Source organism: Austrofundulus limnaeus, unplaced genomic scaffold (assembly GCF_001266775.1).
Source record: "Austrofundulus limnaeus strain Quisiro unplaced genomic scaffold, Austrofundulus_limnaeus-1.0 Scaffold124, whole genome shotgun sequence".
Taxonomy (NCBI): domain Eukaryota; kingdom Metazoa; phylum Chordata; class Actinopteri; order Cyprinodontiformes; family Rivulidae; genus Austrofundulus; species Austrofundulus limnaeus.
Window position 1 is genome coordinate 610,200 of NW_013952526.1, and position 16,436 is coordinate 626,635.

General features: G+C 38.0%; 1 protein-coding gene across 1 annotated transcript in view; it reads right to left on the minus strand.

Moving 5' to 3' along the window:
- Positions 1 to 16,436, minus strand: part of LOC106522243 (MTSS1-like protein) — a gene marked incomplete at its 3' end in the record, with an annotated part of 24,692 nt that overhangs the window by 6,899 nt on the left and 1,357 nt on the right.

Consider the following 16,436-nt stretch of genomic DNA (forward strand, 5'->3'; position numbering starts at 1 on the left):
ATCACAATCTGTATGTGATGACAAGTAGCTGAAATCTAAAATTGCTATCTTTTAGTAAAAACAGACAAATATTAGTTAATAAAGAAAGATAAGTTACTGGGAATTGTAATGTCCTTGTTGACAAGTTATTGCTAATAGAACAAAATAGCTGTTTTGTTAGATCATATTTTACAGACATCATATGCTTGGTGGAAATAATCCATCTCGCCAAGAAAGAATTCCCGATGTGTTGCAGTTTATTGTTCATTTCTTTTTTTTTCCTCTGCTCTCTCCACTACACAGTAATCCTTCATTTCATCCCATCATGACTCTAGACTCAAGGGTGCTGTCGACAGTCCTCTGGCCTAGTTCTCATAGCTCCAGTCTGCCCGGCCTGTCCAGCTTTCTATTGAGAGCCCCACTCCACCACTCACTACAGTGGACGAAGAGCTTACTGTCTCCTCTCGTTCTTTTGTTCCCTTTGTTTCCCCCGCAGCAAGACAGAAAAACAGAGGAAATCCAGCAAGAGAGACAGAGGGAGATGGGGGAATAGGTGGAGGCAGGCAGAGAGGGATGTGAGGATTAGTGCTCTTTTTTCTGTCATATAATCGAGCCAATTCCCACATTAAAAGAAAATGACAAGAATCAAACAAAAGTGGCTAATTTCACAGTGCTTCATATGCATAATCAACTGGCTGGGAGCTTAAAGAAAGGGATCAAACTCATTTTTAAGAAGGACAGGGATGGATGTGCTACAAAGAAAATATCTGTCCACATGTATAATGATTTCATTTTGGTATAGTGCACCATTTCACTTAATGCATACTTATTTAAAGGAATGCACCATTTAGCTTTTACAACTTCAGTTAAACATAGCTTGCACTACATCACATGGCAAATCTGTTTATTTAGAGTGTGATTGTTAAAAATTGACTTCTTAAAACGTTTTTTTAACTAAAATGACAATACTGAGGTGTGGTTGGATTTGTATGACTCTACTAGAGAACTAGACATGGGATGTTCTTTTGCTTCAGCCATTTTACCAATATATACTGTATATCGTTTGTCATTGCTCTTTGCTTTCATTGGAAATTTAGTGGAATATTGACTCATTTACAGTATACAAATTCTAACTTAGCCTTATTTGACATCAGCTCTAAACACTCTGAATGTAACCGTATCTCATCTCTTGATCATTTTCTCCACCTGAGTAAAAACACTTTTCCAACCACGGGGACTGGGGGGTTTGTTTCAGAGGGAACAGAATCAGCATGAAGATGATGAGCCAGGGGTTGCCTTGCTGCATAATTGATGAAGAGCAGCGGTTAATTTCAATCTAAACTCAGCGATGAGAACAAAGCAGAAGCCATCTGTGTGTTGCTGTGTCGGTACACTACATGGAAAGAGCTCATACGTATATGTTGTATCAGTGAAACATCTGGCCCAATATAAAAATGTTGTGCAACACAAAATGTTCCACAAAAAATGTGCACAGTTCCCATGCTACTTTGTGAAAGCAGAAACAGAGGAAGAAAATTAGATTAAAGGGAGTAGAATTTGTTATAGACTGAATAATTAAGCAGCATTGCTTAATTTTAGTGCATTATGCCCCCTTCCTATTGATTGATGACCTTGCTATGTTCTCTATAACCTACACCAATGGTTCCCAACCAGGACTATTGTGTATGTACTAGGTTGTTTTCACGACCTTGTTGTAATCACAGTTACTGTCAAAAGATTGAAGCCAACATAGCCAGTCCTGCTTTAGATTCTGATGACCAAGCTACACCAGTACAAGCAGGCATCATGACTCTGCTCCACTCGGGAGCCCAAAATAATACTATCAAAATAATAAATTACCACAACCTTTCTACAAMAGATCAGTTCATGTGTAATATCCTTTTACAACTCACCATGATTTAATAATTCTGATAGGTCTGGCTAATGGTGCACATTGTTTCAAGCCGACCATTCAGAGTAAAAGAGGTCAAGAACAGCAAAGATTTTGAAGTTGTACTAAAAGGGGTTATTATGCAAAATTGATTTTTTTAGCTTTATATCATGTTATAATGTCATTCCCTCATCAGAACCATACCCAAAGGGTTGTTTTGACTCATTCGGGCATGTTTGAGAAATCCTTGTATCTCCTGTGGTAGACATTTGAAGTTGCTTAAATGTTTGCTCATGAGAGATGTGACAATCCCAAACAATCCAAAACTTTTGAATGACTCTTTACAATGAACCATAGGACTTCAGTTGCAGACAGTAAAGAGTCATCCATAGTTTTATTTTTACGCCTCATGATTACTTTATTTTTCCTCCTTAACCACAGAGACAATTGCACCTCCTCCACTTTTTTCACAGAAAACAGGCAGAGGGGTGGAGTACAGAAGCTCAGGGGGAAAGGGGGAGAGGGTTTRCTTACCAAAACACATGGTTCYGCCCACGTGATGTAATGATGTCATCACTTACACCCCACGTGATGACGTATACCCCTACGTGATCACGAAACTCGTTTAAAATGGAACAGCTCTTTTGAACAGCTCTATGAAACAAATGGCTCCTCAAAATTYAGATCCCTTCAAAGAGCCATTTATCCCAGCACCGCCTATTTACCCAAAACTCCTCCCAGGACCTCCGTCCCCACTCGAGCTCCCACCCCACAGAGCAACCCTCCCTCACACTTCCACGGCTCCAACAGACTAGAAAAACATTTCTTATAAATGGCGGATGTTCTTGATTTCAGTGCAAAATATAGCATCATAGAGATCTATATTTTCAGTTTCTCCAAAAGTAGCTTAACATTGATGTATATGTATGAGAGGATGACTGGGAGATATATTACCAAGTTGAAACAACTTGTAAGAGTCTCCAAACTCWCTCCAGTTCTTCTGAACCGGATAATTTTCCACATCCATTCAAGTAAGGATCAACTATCCTCATTRTGATTTTTCCAAAACCAATATTGCATCTTTTTCTTTTTACAACAAAATACAACACTCCTACAAAAGGTTGTAAAAGGTATGAAGAATTGTTGTGAAGATGTGCTGAAGTAGCAGTGTTGGTTCTTAAAGRGACAGAGGCCAATTTAAAGGCATTTTGGTGTGAATGCTATGATGCAAAGTCAAAGATTATTTGATATGTACAGCATTTTTATTTGTTGGGAGCTAATGATCTATTTGTTCATCTGTTGACTTATGAACCATTTGTTGTTATGGGTGTTGCTCATGTTGGCAAATGCACAGCAAATGTGAAGCTGTAAATATTGTTTGCATTATTAAACTCTGTCATTTTAAATGCAGGGAACAAGCATTGAGTTCATAAACCATTGAMCAAATTAGCTCTGCAGTCCACTGACCATTTAAGTCCCTCACCACACCAACTCACCCATACAAAWATAAAACACACATGGAAGAATCAGAGATTTAGAGCATGAAGAAGTAGAAGTCTTTCTTTTTATCCACTTTCTTCCTGAGTTGAACGAGAGAATATTGATTTGCTGTGTTCATTGTTATTCTCTATGTCAGTCTCTGGCCTGTTCATAATGATCAGTGTGTTTTACAGTGAACAGCTGAGTTTGACGAGAAGGCTTTGACAGGCCCAACAAAGACTGTCTTGGCTTACTACCAAGCAGCCTCTTTGCCTCTAACAACTAGTCCTTCCCATTCATCTACACCGGCTTTAACAAGCCTCGGGTTCCAAATGACCTCAGAGAATTTAGCAAGCTCTAACGAGGGAGATACTCCTTTACATGTRTTATGAATCTGTTCGCACGTCGACACCTTAAACAGGTTTTGCGTGTTTCACAATTTTAAAATTTTGAATTTGGGATCCCAACAGCCTCCTCAATGACTTCAGCTTTTCTGCAAACTAAATTTGATGTTTACCTTTAGTTTTACATTTATCTAAACACAGCCTTAAAATGTAGCCTGCATCCACTTGAAACAAAAAAAGAGATGAAAACTTTTTTAACTTCACACAGTTTTGATAAAAGGTGAACAGCAGTGTGAAAAACATGACATTGACCTCAAGGTTCAATAGTTTGTTTTCAGACTCTCACATTGCTTTGAAGTATTTTAAACCCATATTTTGACAATATTGTTTCAGTTTAATACAATTTGTTGTTGCAGCATTTCACTGCAACACTTCTTTTTTTCTCGGACAACTTACCTTAGATATACTTCTGTTCGCTTGAAGTATGACACAACTTGAGCCAAATTAGTAGTAGAACAAATGGCTTCACTTTTGGTACTAAAATACTTTAAATGGTAAATGGACTGAACTTATAGAGCACTTTATCAAGTCCCTCCGGACCCCAAAGCGCTTTACACTTACAGACATTCACCCATTCACCCTCACATTCACACACTGATGATGGCAAACTACAYTGTAGCCACAGCTGCCCTGGGGCGCACTGACAGAGGCGGGGCTGCCATGCACCGGTGCCACCGGACCCTCTGACCACCATCAGTAGGCAAGTCGTTGTGTCTTGCCCAAGGACACAACGACTGAAACGGCTGGACGGGGAATCAAACCGGTGACCTTCCGGTTCCAAGATGACTCCCCTAACCACTCTACCACAGCCGCCCAAGCCAACTTGTGCTTTCAAAACCACAAGTTTTCAAAACAAATGCACAGATTTCAAAGATGCCATACAAGTTCAAATCATCTGCCCCCCATCATCATGTTTAACTCTTGGTATGAGATGCTTAAGCTGAAACGGTGTTTATGAACATATTCATCCTTTTGGTTCCATCTGTCTAAAGGAGTCTGTAAAAGTTCTGTTTGTTACGATATTTTTAAAACTGAAGCCGTGTTGCCATGCTTATATTGCAGAGGATTAAAAGAATTTCCCTTATCAGTGATTTCAAACAAAAGCTTTTTTCAAATTGTGCTGAAATGGTTATTTTTATTATGTTAAGTGAATATTGTAGAGCATGAGATGCTGTTCTTTCAAAAAAWWTTTGTTTTTGTTTTTGTTTGATTTGTTTGTTTGTTTTGCAAATACTCTGGCCCCTAATTTACACTACATGCGATACAGCTCCACTCCGGTCTGACCTCCGCATCAAATACGCATCCATTCTAATCAATGAGAGTGTTTACACTGGCTCCGCACGGCTGTGCACGGCGGCGGTGAGCGGATGGCGATCCAGCAAAATTAGATCCAATCCTATTTCTGCCGGATGCCGGAGCTGTGCCGGAGTCGATTTTTAAAGATTGCGTCGCACCAACAGGAAAAGAAACGAGCACAACATCTGTATTTTCAAAATAAGACACTATTAGGTGGGATAATTTGTTGGAATAATGTTGAAATTGCAGCTAAATTAATAAATACTGTATATGGATATATTTCTACACAACTGCTGTCAGAATGTATCKTTCTGTTTGGGAAGCAGATAGAAACATGTAGCATGAAGCATTGTGTACACACACGGTACACGTGGATTTTATTTTGAAATAAGATGTTTCAGAAAGATGACAGCGAAACAGTTTCAACATACAGTAGATATCAAAAGCCTTTATATCAATGTTTTCAGCTGTGTTTGGAGTTCGTCTTTCACATAACTCATTATTTTTTGCTGTGACTTCCACATTTATCACTGAATTTATCAGGCAATCTCCTCCCTCCACACTCTCTGTCAGAATGGAGCGGAGTGGAGGCTGTATAAATTGAGACACAAACGAACAGCTGTGACCTACGCACCACAGCGCAGCGGAGCGGAGACGCATGTAGTGTAAATCTGGGGTGAGCATTACACAGTCTGACCACAGGGTGAACTTGCTGGAAAGCCATCTTAAAAAATTGGTATCTGTCCTAAATGTTTTCTATTTGTAAATGTTTTTTTTTCTTACAGTGATGGACTGCAAATAGTCTGGACATTGTGTTAACATGCACCTCAAACTCAACAAACTGCCAAAATCTTTGCTTTTATTGAGATGATCACAAGCTGATAAACAGTTGTGCAACATCTGGCTGCTACTCATTCTCTCTTCATGTGGAATCCAGATGGGTTTTTTTCCAACATAATTTATTTTTTTGACTTAGCAATGATCAATAAAACGATGTTAAATAAACAAAATACTCACATTATGGGTTGTATGGATTATTTTATGACTTTATATGCATTAAATTACAAGTGAAAATATTTACATTAATGTACCATTGATACTAAGCCAGTGACAATTTACAAGGAATTCTAGTAAAATGTGTTTATGATAAATTTAAAAGTAATTAATGTAAAATACATTGTGAACACATTTATTGTGACCTAAATTGAACTTTGCACAAAAACATGAAAGAGAAGAACATGCTTTTCATTATCAGTGAAGCTGTCTTAATGTGGCTTTTAGGTGAGGTATTTTGGCATCATTAAAGATGGATTGAACTGGACTGTAAAAGTTGGAAGAACATTCAAAACATCTCTGAACTATAGTTTTGGTTCTATGTGAAACAAGAACTGAACAGACCCACAAGAGTCCAGGGGATGAGAGATTTGTRTTTTCCCTGCTCATTCTGTCAACAGGCAGGTCACCACAACAGCTATCTGTTGGGAAGTTCCCTGGACCACAGAGACACAAAACACACACACCACAGACTGGTTCTAATGAYATGTTTCCACTGATCATCTTCAGCACTGCAGCATTGCTCAGAGACATGAGACTGAATTGTTATAGACTTTTAAAAAGATGGACAACAGTGGAAGTTTGCAGTAGAAATTCTGACACATATACATCGGTCATTTGTTCATTTAGCACTATTTTTGCATTTTAATGATGAAACAGACAAGTTTTAAATCGCTGCAAGTTGTGAACTCAGTATATTTGCTTCTTTGGTTTAGATAAGATTTTTTTTACAGAGACCAAAAAAGCAAAAATAAGTAAACAGTTTGATCAACATGACTTTTTCTTGTGAATGTCTAAATTTTGRGCAGGTGTTAAAAACATTATAAAATCAATCATTCTGAGTTTTGTTTCTCATTGAAACCTATTTTATCACTTGCCTTTAAAACAGGGTTTGTACCCTTTTCTCACAGCTTTTCAAGCATTTTCAAGGTAACTTGTCAAACTTTTCCAACATCAAACTTCAGAACAGTCTGAATGTCTGTGCACCTTGGTCCACTGAGCTTAATAACCATGGCACAAATAGATTTCCCTATGTGAAGGGAGCCTATTAACAATCTAAATTATTGTGCAACTAAATACAATTCAGTAGTTATTGTATTATTATGAAATGGGCATACAGTAGACATCAGAGGCACAGCACACATGATGGAACAATGCCAAGCCACAGCTATTTTTTTGTGTAATTAAACCATTATAACCACCTTCACTAGTGTTGTCAATGAAAAAATTATGTTGTTGCACATTTTAAAGTGGAGTGGATAACATAAAACCCTAGCTCGAGCCATCCTTCAAATAATCAGTTTGTAATTTACCAGCAACATTATAAGCTAGCTTAAATTTAAGATCCCCTCCCACTATTTTGTATCATAGCTTAAGAGTGCCGATTCTCACAGCAGGTCCTTCTTGCATATCTTGCAAGAAAATAATTGTGGATTTGGCCCCCTTTTCAACCATGTTTTGTATTTAGTGTTTTCAAGCAAACTGTAACTGCCTGGCATACCGTTTAGTTGCTCATGGGAGATGGGCGCAACTAGCAAAACATGCTTGAAGTAGGTCTGTTTCATAGGTATGCCAGAATATGTCTGTTTCATAGGTATGCCAGAAGATGCTGCCGGTCCAGCAGCTGGTCTTTTCATCAGCTGATCTCTACTGCTCACACACAAGTATTATTTAAAAAGAGCGAACCCACTCTGAGCAGCGAGGCTCTCTGAGACTTCATGAAAGACACAATGATTGATTTCTATTTGTGCCTGTAACATAAAAATATCAAATTGCATTTTTTAATCAAACTGTTAGAGTGCTCTTTATCAGGGATGTCCCAATCCAGATTTTTTGGCTCCCGATACAATCAGATTTTTTTAATGATTAGCCTTTCTGATACCGATCTGATACAGACCCGATAGCTTTATTTCTTTCCAAGTGACAAGGTTGGTAGTATTAAAGCGAGCCCTGCTGTTCCCACCACAAGAAACATCCAGTTTGCAGATTTTGCAAGATGCAGTTTCAGCATCATTGTTTTCCATTGAAAAGTGTTCCCACACTGTGTACATGGTTGCCTACTTGTGTGCATCTTGACTTCTTAGCAGTTGWAAAGCATGATGATGCTGAAAACTGTCGCAAAAATCTAATTCTAAATCTGATTCTACCCGATTTTCAAATAATGGCCATCTCTGCTACCGATACTGATACTTAGTATCTGATCAGGACATTCCTACTCTTTATTACAAAACTGTGCTGTCAGAATATCAAGCACTTTCAAGGACTTTACACAAAATTCAAGTACTTTCCAAACCTTGAAAACATTTTGTTAAAATGTAAGCATTTCAAAGATTTCAAGCACCGGTACAAACCTTGTTACAAGCTTTCTTTGGCCCCAGTCTTACTGAAGAATGACCCCACTGCACTCTCCCCAACCTAAAAAACCAATGTGGCGTAGAGGGTGGTAAATTTAAAAAAGAAAATATCATTTGTGATGTTCTCGTGATACTACTACGCTTGTTGTACCCACCAGTAGGGATGGGGACCAAATTCAATACTTTTTAAGTAACGATCCGAATTCTGTCGGGACTACCGAGAACCTATTGACGTAACATCAAATGGTACCATGTTTCGGTACCTAAACACATCATTGAGACCGTATTGGCGTAAGAGTGGTGAGTTTTCCATGCTTGTCCTGAACGCAGCATTGCGACCGTATTGGCGTAAGAGTGGTGAGTTTTCCATGCTTGTCCTGAATGCAGCATTGCGCAAGAGCATAATGACGTCAGCAGCCGCTGGTAAACAGAGCTCAGAACGTAGCTTGAAAGCCTCGAAGCTCCTGTAAAAGTTGCCGAACAGAACCCCTCTGAATTATCTAGTGGATTAATTATCTTGTGAGCACGATGTTCGCTTGCTCAAAGTAAACAAAGTACCGCCACTTTCTTTATTTCATTCGCCATTAAACAGAGACCGACAGAAGAAAACAACAGAGGTGCTTCCTGACCGTCTGAACGCTTCTTACCTGAAAGAGCACAAGAAGCCGACTTGAAGTGTTGGATGTGTTTTGGATGCTCAGAACGTAGGTTGTTTTTTGTTTGTTTGTTTGTTTTGTTTTTTTGTTTTTTTAACTCAATCCTCCTTTGCTTATTTGATTTAAACTTATTTTCCTTCCATGGACATCCATCCATTTTTCTAGAGGGGAAATGATATCAATAGAAATACGTGGAGCTGGATTTTAATTTGTGCAATAAGACAAAACACTACGTTAGTTGTTTTCAAGAGTTTGCACTTTAAAGAAATAAGTTACACACCTGGTGTTACAATATATAGAGTTGGATGTTGTCTTGATATTTGTTAATTTTATATATTGAGAAATATGTTAAAAATAAAAGTTTATTATTAAAAAAACAACACATACAAAGTACCAAAAATTGGTACCATTAAGTACTGATTCCCAGGTATCTGATATTGGTACCGAATCRATTCAAATGTCAAAGGTACCCATCCCTACCCACCAGATTGTTATTTTCTGTGTCACACAGACAGTCTTCTTCACCATGCTCAGTACACCCACCTCTGGCACGATTCCTTCAGACCATGTCATCATTGTTATTTTCAATAACCTTGTCACAATTATGATCATAATCTAATCAGTAAAAGTATTATGTCCTGCTCCAAAGCACTTTTAATTACGCTTCGTAGATTAATTTATAATCTGAGCGCAACTTCACATAGCTTATGCCTCAGCCTAATAGAAACATCCTCTGTTGACATTCAACACACTGAATGGTACAGCTACACTTTTTTTTTCATAGCCAACTTTGTAATAAATTWATGATTAGGGACAGTATGAAATAATCTGATTTCAGTATGGTCCCTTTAAAAATAAATAAACAGCAGTCAATGGATTTTTTTAAATGTAAAAATAAAAAAAATGACCTAAGTCTTGAACCTCTAAGCCGCATGTTAAAATTCAGTGAGCCTAGAGAGTTCTACCAAATTGTAAAGACCAAACAACTGTTGAAATAAGCCTATAGTCCTCAGGAAGCACTATATGTGAACCTGCCAGGCCACTGTGATCAATATAGCCACATGGGTAAAAGTGGATCACGGAAAACCATTGTCACCCAACACAGTCTGCTGCCGCACCCATAAATGTAACCTAAAACTATCTTATGCATGAGGGAACTCAGCAGAGAAAAGCTTTCTGGACATCAGGTCACCTCAAATATACAGAATGACAGTGGTCATGAGGTTATGAGGACAAAAAGGTTTATGTGTCATATTACTATTATTGCAGTCCTACTATTATTAGAAAAAGTACACGGGGTTCTACATGCCAAACATGAGAACGACCATCTAGGCTTTTATCAGTGAAAAGTACAAAGGCTACGTGATGGTGCAAGACGTCCATGAACTTGTGTGAAGGAATCATTAGTGTTGAAGTGTGAACTGAATTTGCAGAAGTGCTAAAAAGCCCACTTCCTTTTCCACAAGGTCCATGCTTACTGTTCTTACGGAACATTGCCAGGCCACGATCCACACAACTTATGTTACTTCAAAGTTTCAAAGTGTTTCCACTCGACTGGTCTGCCTGCAGTCTACATTTGTTTCTTAGAGCCTATGGTAATCCAGGAAAAAAAACATTATATGAGCTTATTATAGAATGTTTTAACAAAAGCCATGAGTCCTAACTCTACATTTTAAATGTCAGACCGAAACCTCATCCTTTGTGCTGTGTAAAGCATCAACAGAGAATACAAAACATCAGAGAGCAAATACAGAAAATAATCCCAGGTTCCTTTGAGATCACCAGTTCTGATGTGACTCAGATACAGTGAACCTGTTTGACTCCTTCAAACCAAACTCTGTAAGTTCTAAATAAGAACTTTTTGCAGGCTTTGAATACTTCCTAGGGACAAAACTGTTTTACTTCTAGGGCTGCAATGGTTAGTCGACAGAATCGACAACATCAATTAGAAAAATTAGTCAATGCTGCAATTTAACATTGACGCGTTCATTTGAAACTGCAATGCAATACATGAACAGCCGTGGGCAGAATGGTCTCAACTGTCTAAGGTTGCATTGTTTACTAAAGAAGAAGAATATGCCGGCCAGCAAACTAACAGAAGAATATGCAGCTGGTACATCAAAGAGTGATAGTAATGGTGGAACAGATATATGATCTTGTCAAAGAGAAACAAAGAATAAAATGAAACAAGATTTAAATGTTTGAATGTTGGCTCAAAAAAGTAAAATGGCAGCACAGCCACAGTGAAAACATGATCATACGAGACGATAACACACTGGAGCTGTGATTGGGTGAGTTTCAGAAAGTTAGCTTGTTCGTCAGGTTGATGCCTTATAAAACTAATTTTCAGTGACTGATCACTTCTTGCTGTAGCCGACTGTCTATAAGTGTTGTTAGTTTACTGATCAGAAAACAGATTAGGGGTAAGTAAAATATAGTAATAATTCATCTGGGGGCAGGTTAACAGCCCCTCATGCTGGGGGAGAGGCTGCTATTTTGAGTTTTTTGTATATTAGATTTTTGTTTAAAATACTTCTTGAAGATTCATTTTTATTATGTTTACATGTATTAATGTTAAAACACATCAGAGTAAGCTATTCAGTTTAAGGTTCAAATTAATATGTTTCGTGGGTTTTTATTTTACTTTGCTATGAGAACCTTACTTTGTAGGTCAAGAGAGACTGGATAACAGGGTGACATTCACAGGTGTAAGCAGATGAGATGAGACATGTAAAGCTGAAACAGGAGGTGCGCCACCAGGAAAAATAGATGGACATTGTTCCAAAAGTAATCATTGACTTATCAACTATTTGGAAAAAGAATAATTGTAGATTAGTCGACTATCAAAATAGTCATTAGTTACTGCCCTAATTATTTCATGCATTTTTGTGTTCATTAGCTCAAACAATCAAATTTACTCTATAAACATGAACTGATGGATTTGGTTTTCATTCTGGTGTGAACGTTTTGTTGAAACTGAGTTATCTGTTGCCAATAAATAAATAAATAAATAAATAAATAACCGCCATTCACCACACACTACAATTTAATTTGTTTATTTTTTTTATACTTTTGCGCAACATGGAAATTAACTAAAGCCTGTATATATAATGCACAAGAATACATGACAACACTGGGTGGAGGACCAACTGAGGAAAGAAAGAGGAAGGGAGTGGTAGGAGGAGAAAGAGGAAGAAAAAGTATCTTCTAATCGCAGCAAATCGATTCTGCTGACACTAATGTGCAATAATTTGACTCGTTGTGAACCTATGAGAAGGAATGATACCTAAAGGAATCAGATTAAAAATCTCTAACTTCATGTTGGATACCCACATAGTAAAACTTGTCTGGCCCAGTTTCAGCACACACAATTAACAATCAGCCCAGATACACTAAGAATAACAGCCTTTGGTGACCCAGATGCAGTTTGTCAGAGGTGGTCCATGCATGGGCCAGCACCACAAAAAAACAAACCACAACTGGACCAGTTGTGTGGCATGCCATCTTAAAAACAGTGCCATCATTGCCACATCTGTCTGTTTGACACTAGATCTGGCCCAAACCTGTCCACTATGTGGGTACTTTGTCTACTCCGTCATTACTACATCTTCATTTTTGCATTATTTTTTGTCGTTACCAACTTTTCCTGACCTTCTTTTCACAGAACATCCATTCATTTTCTTTACCCATTTTTCCTTTCCAGGTAGAGGGGAGCTGGTACTTATCTCCAGCAGTGATTGTGTGAGAGGTGGGGTACACCCAGTGGAAATTGCAAGTCCATTACAGGGACACATGTGGACAAACAAGAAATACAACCATTCACACCTACAGCTGCCAACTAAACTAACATGCATGTTTTTGGTCTGCGTGAGGGAACCAGAGTACCCAGAGAAAACCCACATGTGCACAGAGAGACCATGAATACCCTACCCAGTAAGATGCCAGACCAGGAGGAAAACCTGTGACCTCCTCACTGAAAAGTGACAACTCTGACCACTGATCTGCCATGCAGCCACCCAGTAAAGAATTCAAGACACATAATTTGTTTTGCTTTCTTTGTTGGACCTTCTTTTACTTTTATTTCTTTTAACCTTCAACAATTTGTTATCAAACTCAAATCAATATGAAACTATGAATCTGTTTTCAAGTATTCATAATCTCTACTTGTCAGAGTTTGGTGTACATTTTTACCACAACTATCTCAATCTGTCTGTTACTGTTTATTTTTATTTTGAGCCAATTCAATACATGGTGTCTTTGAGAATTAGGTCAATGAATAATTAACCTGGAGGGCACAAATCAAGGGGAAACAGAAAATGTTCTGCCTGCTGTGTCTCACCTGTTCACACACAATTCTATGCCAAGACGTTCAACACATCCTTGACCTTCTGGGAAAAATAGGTTTGTTTGACACATTTTCATGCCATAGATGTTCAGCCTTGTAGTTATCTGCACATTTATATACAGTGCTCCAGAAATAAATGGTTGATTTAAATCAGCTTTGGTTCCTGAGGATTTTTTTCCATGTTAAAGGAAAAACAATCAACAAATATTTGTTATTTAGCTTCATTAAATATTTATTGAATGGTCATTCTGGAAATCTAAATGTGTTGTTCCAGTCAAATTTAAACATAATTTTGAAAAATCTAGATTACCCTGAACTAACATCCGATTTTTTTTATCTAATTATTTCATAAGTTTTGCTCATTTAAGTTTAAACCAATAAATTAGCTATAATTTGAGAACACTGCATAGTCAGAGAGAGAAATGATTGATCCTGACAGTGAAGAGATCAAAAATGAAAAAGTATTATTAATTCAATATGAAATCAAGATTCAAAGACTGGCAGGAAGAAATAAGCTTCTTAACGCAACGGTACAAATCTACTGTGAATGATTTTCTTTCTGGTTCTCTCAGATGACAGCCTATGATAAATGCACTTGTATTGTGGACGTGGGATCACACAAACAGAGCTGCTTACAATCATGCATCAACGTAAAAAAACAAAACTTTTTGGTTTCACTTTTCTGACATGAAATCAGTTCCAAAAACACAAGGAGAAAAATCTATGCATTTGTCTCATCTGGTAAAAGCTGTCCCTGGTGAGCTGTAAACACTGATTTAAAACCATTGTTTTGCAWTGAGGCAAAGCGGCTCTTAGGGCTGATGACTAAGTGACTCTGCTCACAAGATTTCTTGCTTCCTTGAAAGCTAAAGAAATTCATCCATTCCTGATCACGGCAGGAGCTTTTTAGCCCATTGACCCATATATTACAGAATGAGATGGATAAGGTAAACAGGACGACTAATAGAGCACAAATGAATTATCAATAAAACAAAGTCAGAGATATGGAGATGCAGAAAGAAGCCAGTAAAGTACTCAGTAAAGTAGAATGATTTGCTGCACGTTTTGCAGTTCAGATACAAAAAGCGATGAAACCAAGTCTAGTTGTCAGAGGAGCTGTGTAAAATCTGAAATATGTACAGATCCTGTATATTTTAGATATGTATCCAACATTTAAAGTTTCTGCTTGTGTTGCTTCAGCGATAAACTATTTCTCAAAGTGTCTGGTCAGGCCATCAACCTACTACTGACAGACAGGTCAGAATGTGACTGAGCCATATCAGCACTCTTTTCCTTTGCAATCTGTTCAAGAGTTGTCTGTGATCATTGTTCTTTTACATGACCAAATTTCAGCCAAGCTAATACTAAACCTTGGTCAAACTGATACTGAATAGATGACCTCACTTTTCACCCTACATTGGTTTACAGAGTTTGTTGTTGACTTAATGACTGCAAGGTTCCCATGTCCAACCCAGAACCATCCGCCCTCCACCACTGTGCTTGACAGCTGGTATGAGGTGTTTGTGCTAATATCCTTTATTTTTGCAAAACATGCTGCTATGTGTTAAATCCAAACATCTCTGTGCTTTTGGTTTACATGTCCAAAAGGTATTGCTCCAATAGTCTTGTATTTTGTTCAGATGAAACGTTCCAAACCTAAGTCAGGTTCACCTTTATTTAGAAAACAGAGAAGAGGTTTTCTTCTGCCAATCTTTCAAAACTAACTATTGTTGAATTCAAACTTAGCACAAMAATTAAGCGTGTCTGGTAGATTAATKCTTTGTTGTAACAACGTCTTGGCAATAAATCAGTATAAGTCTAATACTTTCATTTTTACTGATGCCACATTTGTAAGGAACATGCATTTGTGGGATGAGCTGTAGAGCCTGACGTATATAAGCAGTTACCTGTGGCATGAAGCTCTTTTGTTTGTCATACAGTATCTCTGAGCATTGCACAGTCTGACCTTGGGGTGAATTTGGTAGGATTCCTAGCTGGGAAAATGGGCAGCAATTTTAAATGATTTTCACTTGTAAATGTCAGCATGATGGATCAGTGGTTGGCACTTTTGCCTCACAGCAGGAAGGTCCTAAGTCTCAATGCCTTGTTAGAACCTGGKATCTTATGAGAAGTTTGCACAGTCTCTCCTCCCACAATACAAAAAACATGCATGTTTTGTCTATCTTCAGGCCTCCCTTGCAAAAAAAAGGTGTGATCTCAATGGTATTTGTCTGAACTTTTTTTTTTCTACTGTAAAATACTGAACTCCAAGTTGTTTGGATATTGCCTTATAACCCTTTTCAGCAACATTTGTTTCTAAGGTCATTGCTGATGTGTCTTTGGCAGTGTGTGAATGCACACTTGTACATTAAAGTGAAAGCAAACTGGCAATGCGTGGAGGTGRTCATATCGAATCATCACGTAAGCAAGTGCATTTGATCTGAAGCATCATGGCTGCTATGTTCTGAACCCCTAAATCCTACGGAAGCTGCAGGTRAACATTTTTCACACAGCTTCTTCCTTTGGTTTTGTTAAATAAATAATGACAAAGYGCGACTTGTTTTGTTCTTTTTATTATGTCTTGATATGTAAAATCTTAGTACTGAAAGATGGATTCTTCCCCATGACTTTAGGCTACATATTTGAGTCTTTAATAATTGATCAGKGCTCCAGCGTTATCATGTGTCATCTTCTCTGATTGCCACAGCAGACAGTGGGCCTATAGGAATCTGTCAGCACATCCAGTCTGGGTGGGTACTGCTGCTGCTCTGAGTCGTGCAGGACRGACAGAGAAATCATAGACAGGCAGAAGAACCAGCGAGGATCCATGTCTCTGAAGGCTTCTCACGCCTTCCATTTTTTTTATGCCAGTGGATGGAAAATCAATGACGCTGCACTCAGAGAAGCAGGAGAGGCTGAGAGCCACAGACACACCTGCACCTTCTTTCTAACATAAATAATAATAATAATAATAATAAT